The sequence below is a fragment of the Palaemon carinicauda genome, chromosome 1, assembly GCF_036898095.1.
Source record: "Palaemon carinicauda isolate YSFRI2023 chromosome 1, ASM3689809v2, whole genome shotgun sequence".
Taxonomy (NCBI): Eukaryota; Metazoa; Arthropoda; class Malacostraca; order Decapoda; family Palaemonidae; genus Palaemon; species Palaemon carinicauda.
In genome coordinates this window covers 298,729,479-298,752,982 of record NC_090725.1, presented here as the reverse complement: position 1 = coordinate 298,752,982, position 23,504 = coordinate 298,729,479, and positions in this window count along the sequence as shown.

The window sequence follows — 23,504 nt, the reverse complement described above, 5'->3', positions numbered from 1 at the left end:
CCTGATATCTAGTAGCGTTCATGACCTATATTATCATTATTATTATTTGCTAAGCTGCAACCCTAGTTGGAAAAGCAGGATTCTATAAGCCCAGGGGCTCCAACAGGGAAAACAGCCCAGTGAGGAAAGGAAACAAGGAAAAAAAATAATAGTTTTAAGAACAGCAACAATATTAAAATAAATATTTCTTATATAAACTATAAAAACTTTAACAAAACAAGAGGAGGAGAAACAAGAGAGAACAGTGTGCCCGAGTGTACCCTCAAGCAAGAGGGCTCTAACCCAAGGCAGTGGAAGACCATGGTACAGAGGTTATGGCACTACCCAAGACTTGAGAACAATGGTTTGATTTCGGAGTGTCCTTCTCCTAGAAGAGCTGCCTACCATAGCTTAAGAGTCCCTTCTACCCTTACCAAGAGGAAAGTAACCGCTGACCGGTTACAGAGCAGTACTTAACCCCTTGAGAAAGAAAAAAAATGTTTGGTAATCTCAGTGTTGTCAGGTGTATGAGGACAGAGGAGAATGTGTAAAGAATAGGCCAGACTATTTGGTGTATGTGTAGGCAAAGGGAAAATGAACCGTAACCAGAGAGAAGGATCCAATGTAGTACTGTCTGGCCAGTCAAAGGACCCCATAACTCTCTAGCGGTAGTATCTCAACGGGTGGTTGGTGCCCTGGCTGATTGGTTGGACAAGATAATTCTAACCAATCAGCGATCAGGAAACTTTTCCGAGCTAAAAGGGCACCGCTGCGAGTCGGTGCAAATATGCATCGCTAAAAGAAATGGACTATAGGTGTGTTATTGGATTGTAATTTGTCTCTCAGTGCTCAAATAATGTACGAAACAGTGGATATCATTTCAGAATATTTGCTTTTGCAAACTAACATCTGGATGAAAGTTCTATTAAGAAACTTATGAGTAACTAAGTTATTACTAGAATTGATTCCAGCAACGATTACATTTTAACTAAAGTATAACTTACGTTAAGAAGTTATAAAACATAAACAGAGGAGGAAGATTAATATTGGGTGTTCCATCCTAAGAAACCGTAGCGATTTAATTACACTAAGTTCCCAGTAAAACTAAAATAATTCTTAAGTTATAGACACTATGATGAAAGAGCCACATAAAGTAATGTCTTGCAACAAAAGCCCCAAAATAACCAACAAAGCATCAGACAAGGCTCCGTAAATTAAGAGGTTTAGTTCATCATAGTTAAATTATCATTCTGTGTTTTATATCTATCTATCTATCTATCTATATATATATATATATATATATATATATATGTGTGTGTGTGTGTGTGTGTGTGAAAGGTAAAATGCCACTTTCTCTAAAAAGAAAAGTACTTAATTGGATGATCCTACCAGAATGAACTTATGCATAAGAAACTTGAAATATTTACAACTCAAAGAGCTATGGAAAAATCAATCATGGGAATAACACTAAGAGACACAAAAGGAGCAACATGGATACGAGAGCAAACTAAAGCAGAGAATATTCTCACTTGTAAGAAAGGGAAATGGACAGGACATGTAATGAGAATGACAGATAATAGATGGACATTAAGAATAAGAGAATGGACCCCTAGGGATTATAAAAGAAGGCGAAGAAGAGAAGACGATGGGTCGATGAACTAAGGAAATGTGTGGGTGTGAACCAGTACAGAAAGACCATAGACACACCTAAGTGGAAGTACATGTCTGAGGGCTTTGTTCTGCAGTCGACAAGTAACAGCTGATCGACAATAACAGCTGATATTAAATATCATTATATCTTTTGTTTTTATGATAATTCCCACTGTACAATAGAAGTCACCCATTACGTATACATTTTCTTCTCAGTTGTTTGGTATCAGAAATTATTCTTTTATTCATTTAAACATGTGTCCCAATTCATGTTTTTTTCTTGTGATGCCTAAATTACACCCATTTAAACATTTTTATTTTTTTTATCATCCATTTTAACCCACCGAGCTTCATGGACACTGTTTTCACTTTTCATTTCCACGGTTATGTTTTCTAATTCTTTCTTTACTACAATCAACAATACGCCATTCAATTTCCTATCGTCATCAAACACACTATACGCGTCTAAATTCAACTTATCTACATCCTTCAAGCGGGTCTCATTAATTCAGATTATATCTGGCTTCACTTTCATTCTATTATCTCCTCTCGTGGGTCCAATTTTTATTTAATACCCTTATAGGGTAATAATGCAGTAAACCTTGAAAGACTTATAAAATCTTGCTTTCCGTTTTCGTCTGTCTTTTCTACAGAAAACGGCTCACTCAAGCTTGACTGTTTTGGAATTTGCCATTCCGCCTACACCAAGTTGCCTTGTAAGATTTTCCTCTCCCTATTTCTTGAATTATTTTATCCAGTTCCTCCATTTAGTAATTTCAAAACTTAATCTCGGTTTCCATAAGTTTTTTTTATTTCCTTTTTTTTTTTTTTTTGTAGATACTGTTGGCATATAAATTCCATCATCTTTGGGAGAGGATATGCGTCTTTAACGTTCCAACAAGAAGTACTGGATGAATATCGGAAAGGTAGCCTAACACACACACACACACACACACACACACATATATATATATATATATATATATATATATATATATATATATATATATATATATATATTTATATATATATACATATGTGTGTGTGTGTGTGTGTATATATATATATATATATATATATATATATATATATATATATATATATATATATATATATATATATATATATATATATATAAAAGATCATGGAAAAGTACAAGATGGCCATGTAGACATTGACATATCACATTAGCATCATTAATATTTGCTAAGCTACAACCCTACTTGGAAAAACAGGATGCTATAAGCCCAAGAGCCCCAACAGGGAAAAATAAAATGTTTTAAGAACAGTAAAAATATTGAAATAAATATTTCCTATATAACATATAAAACCTTTAACAAAAGAAGAGGAATTGAAACAAGACAGAATAGTGTGCCCGACTGTACCCTCAAGCAAGAGAACTCTAACCCAAGACAGTGGAAGACCATGGTGGAGAGGCTATGACACTACCCAAGATTAGAAAACAATGGTTTGATTTTGGAGTGTCCTTCTCCTAGAAGAGCTGCTTACCATAGCAAAAGAGTCTCTTCTACCCTTACAAAGAGGAAAGTTTGGTATAGATATATTCCAGTTTCAATTGAAAGATAAGCAATATTTCTGATAAGCAAAATGGGGTTATTTTCAAGGTACTATAATTTTCTGCAATGTAAAGACAGTCGTACACGGATAACGGATAGAATTGGCATTGTGTAACGTCTAACAGATTCTTGGAAATGAAGAAGTTCTGCGAATCCAGAATCTGAAGGGTTAGGTAACTTGCCCAAAACGAACAAAGAGAACTTAAGAAGGATACTGTTGCCAGATGTGTGAATATAACTGCCATCTTCAGATGTGAGAACTATATCCGTGGAATTATGCGTTCTCACCTTTATACGAACATGCGTAGTCTACAGACTACAGCATTTCCCACCTTATTATTTTGAGGAAAATGATGATGATGATGAGTCGTAAGAGGATGATGATAATGATGATGATGATGAGGGCAATATATCAAGATACAGCAGCTCATATTAAAAAGCACTGTAACTTAAATTCTGGTAAGTGTGAAAAGCAAAAGAATGTGTCTTTCCTTTAATAGTCGATGATTTAATGTACTACATTACCATTACTTTATTTATCGAGTTTGAAAATTCATCACTTTTTTATTGAATATTCACCATTCCTTAGGCCTCGATAGAGTATGCAAAAGGGAGAAAAAAAGGAAATAGATAATTCCAACGTTTGGCATTAAATATATATATATTTTTTTTTAAATTCCCACGCAATAAACAAAAGGATAATTTGATACGAGGCTCTCTGAGAGTAAGAAGAATTCTCACCTTTTATTCAATCAAACAATAACAATAACAATAATAGCGGGCAAACCCTCTTGTGTAAGAGAAAGAAGATAAGTTGAGGCTACAATTAATAACCAAACTAATTACCTTTGATCTAATTCTGACGAGAAATTAAAAAAAAAATTAACCCAAACTTGAGACCAATTAATTGACAGATTAATAAGCCCAACAGAATCTAGCTAAACGAGGCGAAGAAAGGGTTCGACAGCATCTGAGAAAATACGCAAAATTTCTAGACAGATACTATAGTCCATTTCTTTTAGCGATGCATATTTGTACAGACTCGCAGAGGTGCCCTTTTAGCTCGGAAAAGTTTCCTGATCGCTGATTGGTTAGAATTATCTTGTCCAACCAATCAGCGATCAGGAAACTTTTCCGAGCTAAAAGGGCACCGCTGCGAGTGGGTGCAAATATGCATCGCTAAAAGAAATGGACAATAGAATTTTAGTAATGTGATTTTACATACAAATTAGTAGCTAGGAGAAACCCTTGGTAGTAACTGCTTTCATTCAGTGTATTATTATTATCATTATTAAATGCTAAGCTATAACCCTAGTTGGAAAAGCAGTATGCTATAAGCCCAGGGGCCCCAACAGGGAAAATAGCCCAGTGAGGAAAGGAAATAAGGAAATAAACGATATAAAATATCTTAAAGAATAGTAACAACATTAAAATAAATATTTCCTAAATAAACTATAAAAAAAACTTTAACTAAACATGAAGAAGAGAAACTAGATAGAATAGTGTGACCGAGTGTACCCTCAAGCAAGAGAACTCTAACCCAGGAGAGTGGAAGACCATGGTACAGAGGCTATGGCAGTACCCAAGATTAGAGAACAGTGGTTTGATTTTGGAGTGGTCTTCTCCTAGAAGAGCTGCTTACCATAGCTAAAGAGTCTCTTCTACCCTTACCAAGAGGAAAGTAGCCACTGAACAACTACAGTGAAGAAGAATTGTTTGGTAATCTCAGTGTTGTCAGGTGTATGAGGACAGAGGAGAATCTGTAAAGAATTGGCCAGACAATTCGGCGTCTGTGTAGGCAAAGGGAAAGAACTGTAACCAAAGAGAAGGATCCAATGTAATACTGCCTGGCCAGTCAAAGGACTCCATAACACTCTAGCGGTAGTATCTCAACTTCCGTGTAATTAAGGCTGTTGTCTTCGCCAAAACAGAAGATTTTGCGAAGAGTATCTATTCACCCATGTCGTCTGTATTTTTAGCTTAGTTATTTATTTGTGAGCAACTTTGCACAAAAACTACAAAAACGATTTTGACCAAACTTGATAGTCATGTTGGGTATAACCCAAGGATGAATCTGTAACATTCTGGATAAAGTACATCAAAGTTCAAGTACGCAGAAATACTTTGAAAATAATCACAATTTTGAATAAATGGCAAACATGTTGTTTACTTTTTCAAGTGAACACCATTACGCAAAAACTACTGAACCAATTTCAGCGAAAGTTGGTAGACATGTGGAGTATGATCCAAAGACATATCCATTAGATTTTGAAGAGAATATATCGAAGTACAAATACGCAGTGGAGTTACGAGCAAAATAAGACTGCTTGCTATCTACTGAGTGGCCCTTTAGTTTATCTGTGGATGGTCTAGCTTTTGATAACTTTTATTTCATTTGTACCTTCAGGATTAACGTTTAAATTTTAATAATCTGCCTTCGAAAGGTGGCATAGCCGGTAACTACCGGGTTTACAGCTTATAATAAAAGTTTAGTTCCCATGTTCTTCAGCTTCACAGATAATCTATCCTATGTAAAGGATGAAAGTTTGTATTTGTACCGGGTCAAATCTTATACAACATGCACAAAGAACTAACTAAATGACGGTACCAGATCAGGAACAAGATATTTAATAGACAGCAAGTTTTTGCCCTACAAATTAAGATGAGATTCAGGAACTAAAGACCCGAGAGTAGAACAGTACTAGATACATGAGAGAATGAATAAGAAACAGACTGAACAAGTTTCTCAAAACTAAATGTGCAATCAAGAACCACACCTAAAATCTTAAAGACAGAGTTAAAGAAACATTAACATTGCAGAGATCTGGAAGAACCACTGTCCTCGACCTACTTACAATCATACTTTGAGTTTTGTTAGGGTTCAACTTCATAATTTGCATCATGCATTAGTTTTAACTAGATATCTATTAAGTGATTCTGCAACCCCCTATCTACATTCAGGAGGTGGAATTGAAGCAGAGAGAGTAGCATCATCTGCACATACGAGCTTTTTTTTCTACGCCAAACCCCAAGTGTAAGTCGTACAAATAGTAATAGGCCAAGAACACCCGATACTTCATTCCAATACTCATTATGGTGCCCACCAACAACTATTCTTTGCAATCTATTACTTAGAACTTCCATAATGATGCTAAGAAAAGACCCCCCTACTCCTAACTGTTTGAGTTTGAAGATAAATGCCTCATGATTAACACAGCCAAAGGCAGCACTGAAATCAAGGCCAACCATACGAAATACCCGTCCCCAAACAAGGAATTTCTGTACAGCATTGGAGTTTGTAAGAGCATCAGGTGCCCAAAGGCCTCTGCAAAAACCAAATTGTAAACTAGGTAATAGATGATTACCTAGGCGCTTTTGTCTGTTTTTGCCTAACACGCAAATGCAAATAAGTTGATGCTTGTGAGTGTCGATGAACGATATCAGAAGTTGATCATTTCCTCTTAAGAGGACCAAAGCCTTCGTTGTTTCTAAAGCGAGAATGTTCCCTAGCGTATACCAGTGATTGCATTCATTTTCTGGGTCGAGGTGATCGTGTGCAGAACACAGACCCCTTGTGGGATGTAATATAAATGATTGGTAATTGTGATACTTCATTCCAATACTCATTATGGTGCCCACCAACAACTATTCTTTGCAATCTATTACTTAGAACTTCCATAATGATGCTAAGAAAAGACCTCCCTACTCCTAACTGTTTGAGTTTGAAGATAAATGCCTCATGATTAACACAGCCAAAGGCAGCACTGAAATCAAGGCCAACCATACGAAATACCCGTCCCCAAACAAGGAATTTCTGTACAGCATTGGAGTTTGTAAGAGCATCAGGTGCCCAAAGGCCTCTGCAAAAACCAAATTGTAAACTAGGTAATAGATGATTACCTAGGCGCTTTTGTCTGTTTTTGCCTAACACGCAAATGCAAATAAGTTGATGCTTGTGAGTGTCGATGAACGATATCAGAAGTTGATCATTTCCTCTTAAGAGGACCAAAGCCTTCGTTGTTTCTAAAGCGAGAATGTTCCCTAGCGTATACCAGTGATTGCATTCATTTTCTGGGTCGAGGTGATCGTGTGCAGAACACAGACCCCTTGTGGGATGTAATATAAATGATTGGTAATTGTGATACTTTAATAGTGACCCACGCGGATGGCTTGCGCAGTACATTAAAAGAACAATTGCCAGAACAGAGGAGCAATGACATAATGCTTAATTAAGAGGGAAGCAAGCCACAGCATGGCAATGACCACTTAAGGGGTGCGAGATAAATCACGAGCAAATCACAGGCAATTATGATACTTTATCCCGCCAGTTATACGAACCACTTAGGCTATTCTTCCATAGAAAAAGAAAGTAGTAGTTTCTAGTGATTGGAAACATTATACAGTACATTTCTGAATATTATTGCTGTAAATCATTTGTTTTGGCTTTTACCTACCAATATAAAACTATTTCCTACAGGTATTTCCCATAATTGCTTTTATATAAGTGGTAGGAAAACTCATGAACGGGTGGTTTGCCCCAATTTCCATGGTCACACACAAAGGTAAATACATGATACTGAAATTTGTAGTCAAATACATTGACCAAATATTTTTCCTACCCGCTACCTAATATTTTATCCATTCCTGTTCAAGAGTTTTCCTACTCGCCCCATTAAAAACAATTTGGAGGGATCCCAGTCAGAAATAAGGATTTTGAGAGGGGAAACACCAAAAAATTATTGATTTGCAGCAATAATAATAGTTAGAAATAGTTATATAACTGACAGAAAATTAGGGGATAAAAATTACAGTACTTATAACATACATCAAGTATCTCAAATGGTTTTTGTTCCACCATGGCTTGCTTTGCTCCCACAAATAAACATAACCTCACTGCTCTTCTGTTCTGGCAAGCAGTTCAGGATGTGCTGCGCATGCCATCCCCGTGGGTCATTATTTCAGAGATATTTTTTACTTTCATATTAGCAACAATAGCTACATACTGAACAGAGACTGTTTTCAACATACTGCAATCAATTACCAAAATATTGCAATTGAAATTACTCAAAGGTTGAAAAATGGAATGTACTCCCCTCTTGGAGATGTCTTTTAAATGTCTTTATGTGATGGTAGTCATGCTAGAACTGAAGGGGAGGATGGGTAAAAACTGACAGTTGTAGAACAATATCTGGAACTTGTGTATAAATATTTGGAAGCTCTTAATTGCCGGCTAATGGTTACGTCATAAAAAAACCAGAACGGGTTGCAAAAGTGAATGTAAACATGCACAGTAACTCATAAATAGTCTCCCAAAAGTAAACAACTGACTTAGACAATGAAAGTGTTCACAATCTAATTGATCATAAGTTATTATGGCCCAGCCCCATTAGTCATACAGCGAAAAATGTCAAACAAGCTATCACTCTTCAATATCTTAATAATAACGTCCAGTCTCGCCCGACATTATCGTTTATCAACTGAAATTAATAAAGCACAAGATAGCGAGGTGGAAAAACATATGGTTCATGTATTTGACTGGAAATTATACAATAGTATCATAACGGTACTCTACAAGAGGATTATCCTACCTCTTTATTTTCAAGGCCTATATATGCCACTAAAGGGCTACTTCTGCCTGGGTGTATTTGTAGTTGGTTGTATAGCTGTCAACTGTCACAAATTCAGCATGAGACTCACGAATTTCAACCTCATGTCATGCACAAGCACTCGAGCAGATACCAAAATCTCATGCCTTGACAAAAAAAAAATCAACCACACACCAGGACATTTGCGAACTATGTAAATAAACTTGTGTAGTATGTGTATTATTCATAGCCATGACAGTTGCAGTTTAAAATAGTTGCTTTGCTTTGATAAAACCAAAAGGACAGTGTCCAGAAGTGTCTTACTTGAAATGTTGTGTTGTATTTTATGTTTATATCACATTAATTAAAAGTGGACAAGAACTTTAACTTTTAAATATGATTTTCTGACTATTTTCAACGTGATCATCATGAAAATTATCATGATCAATCCTGTGTCAAAAACTACCATAATTTCCAGACTGGATAATTATACACCAACATATTGTGTAAAGAAGGCAAGATAACACAAAAAAGGCCATGCAAGTGGATTAAATTCCTCTGTTGTATGTACAGTATTGCACTTTCAGAAAAAGCCCACCAGAAAGGAGAGAGAGAGAGAGTGGGAGGGTGAGTGAGGGAGTGTGAGGGTGGAGGAGGAGGAGGACAGAGAGAGAGAGAGAGAGAGAGAGAGAGAGAGAGAGAGAGAGAGAGAGAGAGAGAGAGAGAGAGAGAGCAGGAGGGTGAGTGAGGGAGCAGGAGGGTGGAAGCCTTTAAATGTCCCTCAAAAACTTTAAAAAATAGTTTCCGGAGACAACTACCCCCCCCCCCCACCTGACAAGGGGCCAGGACCCTAATTTAGTTATCTCGAATATTGACATTAGAAGGGGTTGCGGAGCCTTTATATGTCAGTGGCCAGTTCGTCCCTTGTGCATTAAAAATGGACATCAGCTAACCTCAACTTTCCCCCCTAACCTAACCTACAAGTTATGTCCTTACCTATTTACATATCGGGGGGCTAACGGCCCCCGGCAAGCCAACTTACACTGCCGTATACTAAGTTAGCCGTAATCATACATGCAGGTGACCGCTATCATACATACACCCTGGGGTTGCCAGCTCTGGACGTTTTTCGGGGGAAAATGTTTATCTCTGCCTAAACTACAATATCAGGAAGCTAGTTTTAAAATTTACAAAATATGATTTAGGGTTACCTTGCCAGAAGTGATGCTGATTGGGAAGCAAACACAGGGTAAGCTAACAGCTGTCTAAAGGGGGGGGGAGGGTTGCAGGTAGGAATGTAACCCCAGTAGATAAAGATATGGCCCATTATCGTAGGATATAGATGTATATATATTTCTGAAACTATTCATTTGCGATGGGAGCGAGTGTCATTTTCGAAGAGAGCGTAATTTTTTCTATAAGAAAAAGTAGTTGTTTTCCTAGGTTACATTGCCCTGTAATACACTACAATAAAACCCTTTAGGTAAGTTAGGTGGCTCTTGCTTTTGTTTCCCTTTTAAAAAGTTTTTTTTTTTTTTTTTTACACTTTTGGAATTTTAAAACTTATAAAATTAAAAAACATGAATTTCCACTAATTATTTTCACCAAAGTAGTTGAAAGTACCTACATATACACTAGGCACACTTCTAAATATCTTCATAAGGAATATTGTACTTAAGTACTTACCCACATTTTAAATACCCGGTGAGTCCCTACAAAGTACAAAGGTTCCCTCCAGCCTCAACATTCATCGAAAAAAATAAAGCACAACCCTATAAAAGGGTTAAATTATAGATAGTGACGGGATAACAGTTTAGGCAGCCAGCTTTCACTGAACTCTTGTCAAATTAATAAACCAAGTTACCAACCTTAAGTCGTAATATTCACGATGTCGTTCTTACAGTGTTTGTCAGCATCGTCATATATTTCTTGGGTTTCCTTTGAACTTCTCCACACTTAACACATAAATTGTATTACGAGTATCACTTCAAAATAAAACTTCACCGAATGTTTACATATTTCGTATGACCTGTTGCCTGTTGGCCAGGCCAAATCAGGGTCGCCACGTGCCAGTTTTCTAAACGAAAAAGGCCAACTTTTAAACAACGGAAGCTTTAAAAGGCCAAACCATTCGTAGAAAAGAAAAATAATTCTTATAATATCAATCGCAGAAATATTATACAGCAGGAAGCCGCCGGAGGGAACTTCCATTTGGACTTATTTTTACGGGTTTGTTTCTCGCACTCCATCAGACACTAAAAGTCTGTTCAGACAGGCCTTGGTGTGTGAAAATAATTTCTTTCCATGGACGACATGGCTAGAGCCCAAAAATAAATTTTATATACACCAAAATCCCTTTTATGGCCAATCAATTTCAAAAAGGCCAAATTGAGATATTTAGCACGAAAAATGCCATAATTGAGGGGTTTGGCATTAAAAAGGGCCAACCTGGCAACCCTGGGCCCAATACTAAGGACGACAGAGAATAACTAGCAAGACGTGACACTCGTAATCATTGTTGAATGGTCCTTCGATATGAAAGATTACCTTCCAAAAAATAACATTAATAAATCAACCATTCATAATTCAGATAATATATTAAATGACTATTTATAATATAAAACACAAGGAGGTTACCATTGCCCTTGAAATCAAAATAACGCCTTTCCTTAACTGGAAAGTTAATGTATCCAGAAGTGTCATAATTGAAGCTGGCTGGGCAGTTATATAAATTACTCCTCAAGAGATATATTCTATAATTTCATAAAATTTATGCTCCATAAATAAAGTGAAATGCAGAGCTTTTGCCTGTTATTCCTGTAATATTATCCAACATGTATCCTAAAGTGGTATTTACACGGTCTAACGATTCGTCGAACTCGGTTGTCGAACCTGCTTGTCAAACGGTTCGAAGAGATGGAGTCGGTCACAAACGCATAAGGTTTGTGGACAATAAAGCCCCGTCCACAGAAGAACTGGCTTTCTTCGAACCGCTCGACAAACGTGTTCGACATCCTAATACCTCGTTCACACGTTCGAACATCACTTCAAACACTTGTCTGTCGAACCGTTCGACCGTGTAACCAACCTTAATCTCGGAGTTCCGTCGAACCGACTAAAAGGAAGCGATAACATTGATGAAAAATAAGGGATATGGTTATTTTCGTTCAATGTCTAATAAAATTGCAAGATTTTTCCCTTAATAAATTTACCATTCACCATAAATTATTTAGCACATTTTTATAATTTTAATATTAATTTTTGTCACTACAATTAAATTTCGTAGGTCTAAAAATAACATATTTCTCAATTTCTCCATAGCTAAATCGATTTTAGAAAAATATTTTTGCATCCAATGTAGTCTCCTGTTAATGTTTTACCAACCCAAAACCGAAATCTTTAGGCAACCAAAGGGAAAAAACACCCATTGCATCAGTAGTTAAACACTGGATCTTCCTTCAGAAACTTCACTTGAATATGAGTTTTGGTATTAAGTTATTAACAGTAAGGTTAGAGTAAAGCACTTTAAAAACAGAAAATGTTGGGTATTATGTAGGCCTACAGTAACAAGGCCTAAAATTTTCGTAGTGTACTGTTTATAAATTTTATGCATTGCAGCATTATGACAAGACCCTGAAAAGATGGTATTCTGCAAAGGCTCCCAAGCTACTTGACACTGAATGGCCTCCCATGGTATTCAGCAAAGGCTCCCAAGCTACTTGACACTGAATGGCCTCCCATGGTATTCTGCAAAGGCTCCCAAGCTACTTGACACTGAATGGCCTCCCATGGTATTCAGCAAAGGCTCCCAAGCTACTTGACACTGAATGGCCTCCCATGGTATTCTGCAAAGGCTCCCAAGCTACTTGACACTGAATGGCCTCCCATGGTATTCTGCAAAGGCTCCCAAGCTACTTGACACCGAATGGCCTCCTATGGTATTCTGCAAAGGCTCCCAAGCTACTTGACACCGAATGTCCTCCTATGGTATTCTGCAAAGGCTCCCAAGCTACTTGACACTGAATGGCCTCCCATGGTATTCAGCAAAGGCTCCCAAGCTACTTGACACCGAATGGCCTCCTATGGTATTCTGCAAAGGCTCCCAAGCTACTCGACACCGAATGGCCTCCTATGGTATTCTGCAAAGGCTCCAAAGCTACTTGACACCGAATGGCCTCCTATGGTAATCTGCAAAGGCTCCCAAGCTACTTGACACTGAATGGCCTCCGAGACCCGAACCCCATATTCCATTCCAAACTAAGGCCAACAGGAGGGAGTGTACGGGTTATGAAAATTAAGACAAGAAATAAATTTCAGTCCATCCAAAATTACGATTCTATAAACAAATAGCTGAAATTCCTTAAAATTGTAGTAAACCATTCAATGCTAAAAAAAAAAATGAAATCAATAAAGAATATATTGATGACACTTTTCTCAGTATTTCATTTATATGGCAGAAGTGGTGTCACACAACAATGTGAGATTGCTGGGAATTGGAAAAAGAATTTGCAAAACAGAAGCTATACAATTAAAATCGTTCCTAAATCTTGCTCAAGTATCAAAGATAGTAATCGCATTTCTTTGTTTTCCAAAACTTTATCAGACAATACCCAGTATTACTTACATCGTACATAAAACAAGCACATTTAAAATAAATAAATTCCTGTTTAAAATGTTTATGGGGAAAATATGCTAATTTTTGTCATTAAGTTATTATAGTTTTATTACTGGAGTTTAGACTGGCTTCACACAAGACACTTTTCAGTGGACGGTGGCTGCCGCTTTATTGTGGTGCCTTTGAATCTTGGATAAGAGGAGCAAGAAGCTGTGAATACCCCACAACTAAAAATCACCTCTTGTGCTGGCATGTACCATGAAAACATGTTTCATTTTTCGCCACAGAACAGTGGCAGCCACCGTCCCCTGAAAAGTGGTCCTTGTGCGGGGGCCTTTAATTCTAGACTTTATGAATTTAATTGTTAAAGCTGGGCTTTTAAAAGAGAAATCTTAATCCACTTTTTCTCGTCTATGGAACCTTCATAAGAATAAGAAATAATCAACAAGTTTTTAGAATTCCAAAGAAGGACTGAAGTTGCTGATGGGGGTAGTGAGTTGGCCAGGGCACTAGCCACCCAATGAGATATTACCGCTAAAGAATTATTGGGTCCTTTGACTGGCCAAATAATAGCCTACTGCACTGGATCCCTCACTCTGGTTACGGGTCATTTTGTCTTTGCTTGCTCATACACCAAATAGTCTAGTCTATTCTTTTCACATTTTCCTCTGTCCTCATACACCTCATAAGTTGACAAAACATATTACCAAACAATTGTTTTTGCTGAAGGGGTTAACTACTGCACTGTAATTGTTCCATGGGTACATTCCTCTTGGTAAGGTAGAAGAGAGACTTGTCTATGGTATGCAGCTCTTCTAGGACACTACAAAATCAAACCATTGTTCTCTTGTCTTGGGAAGTGCCATAGCCTCTGTACCATGGCCTTCCACTGTCTTGATTAGAGTTCTCTTGCTTGAGGGTACACTAGAGCACATTATTCTATCTTATTTCTCTTCCTCCTGTTTTTTTTTTTGAAGTTTTTATAGATCTAATTTAATGTTGTTACTGTTCTTAGTGTACTGTATTTCATTTTGATTGTTTATTACTTCTCTTGTAGTTTTCTATGTCCTTGTTTCCTTTCCTCACTCGGTTATTTTTCCCTGTTGGAACTCTTGGGCTTATAGCATCTTGCTTTTCTGACTATGGTTGTAGCTTAGCTTGTAATAATAATAATAATACACCAGGCCCCTTGACACTACTGCACAATCAAATCTTCATTTTTCTAACAGGTTGCACATTTGCAAGAGGTAAAAAATCTGGAATCCGAGCCAGAAGGTGACAAATGCTTAGAGTGAGAGGGCGAAGAGTGGCCATAGTGTGGAGGTGATACGCAAATGGAGTGCACAGGAGAGGAATACCTAGAATGCGAGGGAGAAGCATGAATGCATAACCGTCTTGACATGATGGCAAATCGCAATAAAAAGGCGATGTGAAGATCACCTGGAGCATGATGGGGAGGTGCAACTAAAGCCCAAAGGGGGAGATCTCCGGGAGAGTCTTGGAGAGGAATGGCTGGAGCGTTATGGAGAAGATCTCTTGGAGTGCGATGGAGAAGATCACCTGGAGAAAAATGAAGATTGCCTGGAGTACACTGGAGATGATTGCCTAGAGCAGGAAGGAGAGGAGCACCTGGAGTGTGAGGGTGATTGATGGCTCAAAGTAGATGAGAAACATCTGTAGAAGCACTGATGGGAAGAACTGTGAAGTGAAGTAAAAGACGTCTCGTATGTCTCTGATAAGGTGAGGGTGAAGCAGGAGTGTGGGGGGTTCACGACTCAACTCCCTTAGTAGTCCTAGCAGGACCCCTAGAGAGAGTGACTTTTGCGCAAAGCGTAAGGGGAGGCGCCAACAGAAGAAATTTTTTGTGCGGAAGTTCTAGCAGGCGATGGTCTAGTAGCAGAAGGTCTGGCAGGAGTAAGTCCGGTTGGAGTGAAAGGTCCAGGAAGCGATGGAACAGCAGCAGACAAAATAAACGACAGCCTAAGGTAGGCCGGTCTATGATTTCCTTCTGAACAAGAGATATCATACCGAAACTGAAGAACAGCTTGACAAGAAGACTCCAAAAAGTCTTGAGGTTTTATTTAAGAAGATCTCACAGGAAGAAGAGCAGCAGCGTCAGGGATTTCTGGATGAACAGGATCTTCCAGTGGGAGAGGGCTAATGACAGCACCTGCTGAGGGAGCCTGCTGAGAAGACATCAATGGGACGATGACCTGCACACAATGTTTCTCATCCAAAACTGCTGAGGTTCATCTTCCAAAGGGGAATATGGGATGCCAAAGGAAGGCCAAAACAACTAAAGGGCATTAGATCTCTGAAACAAAAAGAAAAGATGATGGGAAATCACCTAGAGGAGGAGGCGCCAAATAACACTAGCAGAAACGACGAGGTCTACCAGACCCTGACTGCCCAGGCGTTAACTGACCACCTCTCTTACCTGAACTCTGTTAGGAGGAGGTTAACAGGGAAGAGTCTTAAGGGAGAGTTCTGTGGGAAGAAAAGGCAGACCACGACTTCTTGGATTCTGAGGAGGACACTGAAGTCAAAGAATCCCATTTGGCCTTCTTCTTCTTCCCCCTGCCTTTCAGCACCCACTGGAAGCATGGCCATTCCCTAGATTCATTAGAAAGTGAGGCTTTGGCATGACCAGTACAGCCTATGAAGATCTACCTTGACACTACTTATAAAGGTGTTGTAGGTTTTGGGTGGCAATCCAGGACATGTTAACATGATGAGTAGTCAAACAAATATACACACAAAAGCTGAAAGAGAAAGGAAAAATTTCTAAATGAAAAATTTCCAAAGATATTTTCAAGCAAAACTACTAAAGTTTCCAGCAGAGATGAACAAGTGTTTACTCTGATGGCTGAAATCCAATTGAGATTATAGTGAGCTACCATCTCTCAGCTGCTGGCAGGGTAATAACCTGCCATTGTTAACACCCTGTTAAAAATTTTAGCTGATGTATTCCAGCTTTTCTTTTATCATTTTCTTATAGCAAATAACAATGGTTTATATTCACATAGGAACAAATAGTAATGAGACACTAGTGGTTAAAGGAGGTGTTTGGTACAATTTCTTTAATGAATATCTCATATGTATCACATACCGTATATTACCGCTAGAGAGTTATTGGGTCGTTTGACTGGCCACAGTACTACATTCTCTTTAGTTACGGGGCATTTTCTGTTTGCCTACACATGCACCCAATAGTTTGGCCTATTCTTTACATATTCTCCTCTGTCCTCATACACCTCACAACACTGAGATTACCAAACAATTCTTCCTCGCTCAAGGGGTTAACTACTGCAACGTAATTGTTCAGTGGCTACTCTCCTCTTGGTAAGGGTAGAAGAGACTCTTTAGCTATGCTAAGCTGCTCTTCTAGGAGAAGGACACTCCAAAATCAAGCCATTGTTCTCTGGTCTTGGATAGTGCCATAGCCTCTGTACCATGGTCTTTCACTGTCTTGGGGTAGAGTTCTCTTGCTTGAGGGTACACTTGGCCACACTATTCTATCTTATTTCTCTTCCTATAGATATTTTTTTTAAGTTTTTATAGTTTATATATGAAATATTTATTTTAATGTTGTTACTGTTCTTAAAATATTTTATACTAATTGTTAATCACGTTTCTTGTAGTTTCCTTATTTCCTTTCCTCACTGGTCTATTTTCCCTGTTGGAGCATCGGGCTCAGGGCATTCTGCTTTTCAACTAGTATTGTAGCTTAGCAAGTAATAATAATAATAATAATAATAATAATAATAATAATAATAATAATAACAATAATAATAATAATAATAATGCATCAGTTTGATCTTTTGGATAATTTTTATAGGGATCATGTGCAAAAGATAGACACTCAGTTCTGTGCTCTCCCCCCCCCAACCTAAGAAAAAAAAATTGAAATCTTATCACTCCATTATTAGTGCCTTATAAGCAATGAAATTTTCATGGTAGAAAGTCTCAGTAGTAATGAACACTCTCTCGGTGGGGTTTTGTTAATTTCTTATCATTTTACTTTTTATAAATTTCTTAATATTTTGCCCAAAATTATAAATATGAAAAAGCAAAAGCTCTTATAGCTATTCAGAATCCTAAAATGTACATTGTTAAAAAAATTCCCTTTCTTTTTTTTTTATTCTTATTGATCGGTTTTTGATGTTGTTAAGAGTAAGAGTAAGGTTATGAGATGTACGAGAAGGGAAGGTGGTGCGAGGTTGAATGTCATGTTGAATGGAGAGTTACTTGAGGAGGTGGATCAGTTTAAGTACTTGGGGTCTGTTGTTGCAGCAAATGGTGGAGTGGAAGCAGATGTACGTCAGAGAGTGAATGAAGGTTGCAAAGTGTTGGGGGCAGTTAAGGGAGTAGTAAAAAATAGAGGGTTGGGCATGAATGTAAAGAGAGTTCTATATGAGAAAGTGATTGTACCAACTGTGATGTATGGATCCGAGTTGTGGGGAATGAAAGTGATGGAGAGACAGAAATTGAATGTGTTTGAGATGAAGTGTCTAAGGAGTATGGCTGGTGTATCTCGAGTAGATAGGGTTAGGAACGAAGTGGTGAGAGTGAGAACGGGTGTAAGAAATGAGTTAGCAGCTAGAGTGGATATGAATGTGTTGAGGTGGTTTGGCCATGTTGAGAGAATGGAAAATGGCTGTCTGCTAAAGAAGGTGATGAATGCAAGAGTTGATGGGAGAAGTACGAGAGGAAGGCCAAGGTTTGAGTGGATGGATGGAGTGAAGGAAGCTCTGGGTGATAGGAGGATAGATGTGAGAGAGGCAAGAGAGCCTGCTAGAAATAGGAATGAATGGCGAGCGATTGTGACGCAGTTCCGGTAGGCCCTGCTGCTTCCTCCGGTGCCTTAGATGACCGCGGAGGTAGCAGCAGTAGGGGATTCAGCAGTATGAAGCTTCATCTGTGGTGGATAATGTGGGAGGGTGGGCTGTGGCACCCTAGCAGTACCAGCTGATCTCGGTTGAGTCCCTTGTTAGGCTGGGAGGAACGTAGAGAGTAGAGGTCCCCTTTTTTGTTTTTGTTTCATTTGTTGATGTCGGCTACCCCCCAAAATTGGGGGAAGTGCCTTGGTATATGTATGTATGTAAGATTAAAATGTCAAAACCTATAGTTTTGTTTTACAACCTTTGGAAGTTTAGGAATGACTTTTCGTTGTTTGTCTGTCTGTTATACAGTATATCTATTACCATACATATTAAAGATTTTACGTATATGATGTTTAGTATTGTATTACGTATACAGTATATATGTTATTCATAATGCTTATTCTGTTTACTTTCGGATTATCTTTTCTTTATTTTATAATTTACTGTGTTATATTTTACTGTAACTTTAGGTTTTTGTCCCCTTGCTTTCCCAGCCCTGAAAAAAAGCCCTATCCCATCTAAGTATAATAAATCAGGATATGAAATTAATTTGTTTCAGAATGGCTTTCGTAACATGATTTTTTGTTTGAGTCGGGTTTTACATGTACATTGCCTAATTTGTTCCAAGCCCTACAAAAACACCGCATTAAAATTCATAATAAAACTACAGTATAACCACAATGAAATAGAGCCAAATACCTTTGAATCCTTCAATATACCTAACCTAACCATTAATATCTGCAAATGAAGTAGATGTTAGAACATAATGCAATAATAGATGGAAAATAATGAAAAAATTTATATGAAAATGTGGAATCTTACCTTTAGAGTAAGGCGATGTCTGAAAGTGAAAGAGGTGGCAGAGGAAGAGGGCAAACGGCAGAAAACATAAAAAAAATTACAGAAAACATTAACTCTTTACTTTATGAAACAAGTTAACAAGTGGCAGGAAACATTAACACTTAACTTTACAGAACACTTGAGATTAAATTTCTTTTTTTTTGCTTTGATGGCTTCTTTCTGCTCAAGGATGGTGCCCACTGTCGACGGATTTTGGCCATAATCCTTAGAAATCACACTCAACCGCGTGCCACTCTCATACTTTTTTATCATCTCCAGCTTCGTCTCCATAGAAAGCATCCTTCTCTTTTTACCTAGAACATCAGCAACATTCTTGGGACCCATGACTATAGAATTGCAGGTTGTATAAAGCAACACGAAAACTATAAGTACGAAAACAAAACCACCAATGAGAATTCAATCTGAACGATAGCATTGCCGAAACGAAATGACCGAGAGACAATGATACATAGCTGCATGATGGAAAACATGCTGACCAATAGGAGAACACGATTTTACTCACATCTGGGTAGGGCGATAACCAATGGGAGAGCAAAACGATGGCGGCAAGTATAAAGTTGTGTGGCGCGCGAATTATAAAATCATTCTTTGGCGGGCAGGCAAATTTTGTTTCGTATCCTGATTCCTTTTTCGTGATAGGGGAAAGAATCTTCATTTGTCTTTTCGTAGAGTGAGTTTTTCGTATACAAAATCTTTCGTATCGTGAGGTATTACTGTAGGCTACTATCTTGCTTAGACTGTGAATGTGTTTACTGGTCTTGGAAGGCAAAGGCTTGACTAATATTATATAAAGACAATGCATTGAAAAAATACAGCCAAGTAGCAAAATTCTGCCTACCAATAAACAGCGAGAATCGTAAAATCGAGTGTCAACTCAAGGAAGCTCGAATAACCGTCTCCAGTGAAAGCTAACTGCTTACTAATGGTAAATACTAATTAATTATTCTCTTAGCCTTGAATACCTTAAAGAATGAAATGTTTTTTAACGACAGAAATGGATGTTATGTAATTTTGTAGTTTAATTTAGAATCAGCACACGCTAGGTCAGCTAATTTCCTGTTAACAATCCAGTCCAATCCTTCGCCAACATCCCCAACTGTTCTATGAATTACAAAATCCACGAGGAGGATAATCAACATAGGTGACCACACATTCCCTTGGAGTACCCCATTGTTCACTGGAAATACATTTGATAGGATTCCACAACATTAACTTTGCACTTGCTACGCTCATGATTGATTGATTTGAGATTTTCTGGCATTCTGATATTGCTATGCTCATGAACAGACTTAAAAATAAAATTTACATATTTAAGAGGAACTCTATATTAACACAGGACTCTCCACAAAATTGGCCTGTGCACACTATCAAAGCTTTTTCATAGTACATAAATGCCATCAAACATGGATTTCTATATTCTACACATTGCTGCACCACATGTCTTAAAAGGAAAATTTGGTCATACAACCACCTTTTCTAAATCCTGCTTGTTCACCTCTCAGATTTTCATCAATCTTTTTCTCTAGTCTCATTAGAATGTGCATGCTATATATTTTCATGACAACTGATGTATGTGTGATGCCTCAGTAATTATTGCAATCAGTCAAATTTCCTTTTAAAGCCATTTTCACCAACACTACAGTTCTTATTAGCAGAACACCACAGGACTTGCAAAGCTTGTTTACCAGGAAGCATGAAATATCACATGAGGTTGAACTGAAAATAAATAGAAGACAGACAGATGATGAGAACAGAATATGCAATAGAAGATGAAATATCACTGGAAGGAGAAAGAATTAATGAGGTGGAATCATTTAAATATTCATTAACTATGATCTCTAATACAGGAGCTTTAGAATTTGAGTTTAATAAAAGATAGAAAAAAGCAAATCAGACAATGGCTAGGTTAAGTAAAATTTGGAAATCAAATCACCTGAAATTACATATAAATAGTGAGATTGGTGTTACTGTATGGACATGAGTCGTGGTATGACAATGAAACAAAATCAAACAGATTTTGTAGATTTGAGAACAAAGCCCTCAGAAGAATATTGGGAGTTAAATTCCAGCACAGAATTAGAAATGAAACTTTAAGAGAGATTACCTGAGTTCCATGTGGAAGAGATCATGGTGAGATGATGGATATGTTTTGGGCATGCTCTTCGTACTCCCCAAGAGAGATTAGTTCATCAAACTTTCAACTGGCCTCCACAAGGGACTAGGGTTGGAAGACTCAGACCTACATAGCTGAAGACTATGAAGCGTGAAGTAGGAGATGATGAATGGAGAAGTATTGATTTTAAAGCTCAAGATAGAGATGACTGGCAAAATCTAACTGAGACCCTTTGTGTCAATAGGCGTGGGAGGAGATGATGATGACGATGATTACTTTAGAATTTGCCGAGTATTGAATTATCCACATTTTTGCAGTGATGAGAGGGGTAACTCTGGGGGCTATAAGATCTAAAATATTGTGAATTTCTTAATAAAACTTGATATATGTGATGAAATCAATCCTTATCCTCTTGAAACTATAAGTAAATGGGGAGGAGGGTGGGCATGTATATGAACATCAGGAGTATAGAAATACAGTAATCAATTTTACTATTAAAATTCCAATTACTTCTAAGAACCTCATGTGGCTGACTCCCTTAACTTTGATGGTGAAACACCAGTGAAGGAAGAGGTAGGTCACTCAGAATTAAAATGACACAATAATTAAAATTCTACTCACCTGGCCTAAATCATTGGTAACATACCATCTCAAAATACTTTGAAATACAGGACTTCAGAATTTTTTCCTAAATATACTACTAATTTCTTATCTATATAACCACAACACCATATAAGTAAAAAAAAAATAACATGAAAATTACAAAATACCTAAACTCAAAAGGGTTATTAGACTACATCACTAGCAGCCACTATAGGAACTAGAGCCCATAAATCTTGATAAGAAATCCAGGGTACTTCAGGATATTGTAAGGTGAAAACCAACTTGGTACACCATTGAGCTGCCACCAAAACACTTTCCCAGGAATGAGTTTTGCATACAAATGGGTAGACTAGTTCTTGTGAGCGTTCCCAGCTGTAGCTTACACAGTTCTGAAATATTGTGTTCTGTGTTTTTCAAGATAACTTTTCCTTGTATTTCCAGTACTTTCTGTACATTCTCCAGACCCACTTACCTCAATGTCTCCAGCATCCTCTGCATGTTTTCCTGACTCACCTACCTCAGTATTTCCAGCACCCTCTGCAGGTTCTCCTACCTCTCCATTCCTTGCAATGCCTCTTCCCGTGTAAAGCTTATCACATGAAACTTTCATTTTTTCTTTATATTATGTGATAAATGTGGTTTTCAGTCTTAATAATATTTTCTTGTCCTAGATGATGTCTTTACAGCTGCATTAGTATAAGAGAGGGGCTTCAGTGCTTACATATTTAGATGTGTCCCAACTTAGTTCAAACTACAGTTGAAGTCCATCATGTCTCAGGAAATGACTTCCTCCATTAGTCCCCTGAACTTTGTCCTTGCACATAAAACAAGGATGCATCCTTGACTCTTGATGAATAGGAATGTGGATATAAGCATCATTTAGATCTATTAAAACTTGTTAGGCTGGGAGGAACGTAGAGAGTAGAGGTCCCCTCCCCCCTTTTTTTTTTTTTTTTTTCATTTGTTGATGTTGGCTACCCCCTAAAATTGGAGGAAGTGCCTTGGTATATGTATGTACAGGTATGTAAAACATACAATATTGCATCTTTATTGACGCTACGACAGATGTTGTGAGATTTCAATGAGAAGTTGGTCTTGTAACATGTAGGACCAATTTACAAGTTCCAAAGACCTTTGTAACTATAAACAGTGGATTGTAAAATCCTGGAGACTGAACAATTATCTCCACTATCAATTTCTTCTCTAGCAGTTTGCAAACTTCCTAACGCTAAGTCTGAGATTTTATAGGATTGTTGGTGTAGCTTGGAACTGGAACACAAGTTTTTTTTTCTAGTTTAAAAGGAAGTAGGGGGTCTGGGAGTGTCATTATGTGTGCAACAATTATTCAATTTTTTTATTTCTTCAGAATTCACTGGTGTGTCTTTTTCAACCCCTGTGAATGGTTAGGCATGACAGTATTGTATACTGTACTGTATTACCTTTGATCACATTATCGGAACAAGGTAGTCAAAATATTGGAATAGGTTAGGCTAACAGACTTGCAACACTTGTAGTGGACAGTGTAGAAGACAAGCCTACTGGCTAAACCTGAAACTCATTAATAATAACAGATGTGGTAGAGACGAGTCTAAGAGAAAACCTCTTTTGAAACAAAAGAAGATATACCCAAGTTGTCGG